The sequence below is a fragment of the Mus musculus genome, chromosome 13 (assembly GCF_000001635.26).
Source record: "Mus musculus strain C57BL/6J chromosome 13, GRCm38.p6 C57BL/6J".
NCBI lineage: Eukaryota > Metazoa > Chordata > Mammalia > Rodentia > Muridae > Mus > Mus musculus.
The window spans coordinates 69,654,370-69,655,017 of NC_000079.6; the positions used below are offsets into that span (position 1 = coordinate 69,654,370).

Consider the following 648-nt stretch of genomic DNA (forward strand, 5'->3'; position numbering starts at 1 on the left):
GGTTGATTCAGTGAGCTATATTCTCCTACAGTCTTCGCTCCCTGTCTTCCACAGAGTTTCCAGATCTCTGAGGGGAGGGACCTGATGGAGACCCCTAATTTAGACTCTCTCTCTGCATAATGTCTGGTTGTGGGTCTTTGCAGTTTGCTTCCACAGTGTCTCTTGGTCAGGATCTAACTTTCTTCAAAAATTAAGAAAATAGCCCCCCCCCCAGCTAGCCCCTCCCCCAGTCCCTTTAGTTTCTCGTCCAGTGCCAGGTTTACACAATCAGCTCCCACCTCCTGGAGTTTCTGCCCTTCTATTGATCAGTTAGTAGATAACATGAACCGGTTCTGGAACCACTACTGGGAGGAACACAAGTTCTTCATGACTCTCACACAGCAGGAAAGAAAGTGGAAACTCAATTTATCCCTGGTGCCAGGCCTCCAAAATTGAAAGAACTTGGCACAACTGGGGCACTGAATTTGAATCCTCCATACTTTTCAAGCATTTTGGACTCATGGGCAGATCGGCTAGGGTTGCTAAGTCCTGTTTTCTTTTTTCTTTTTTTTTTTTTAAAGATTTATTTATTTATTATATGGAAGTACATTGTAGCTGTCTTCAGACACTCCAGAAGAGGGAGTCAGATCTCGTTATGGATGGTTGTGA

General features: G+C 44.4%; 1 pseudogene; it reads right to left on the bottom strand.

The window, feature by feature from the left end:
- Positions 206-648, bottom strand: part of Gm17872 (predicted gene, 17872) — a 938-nt pseudogene continuing 495 nt past the window's right edge.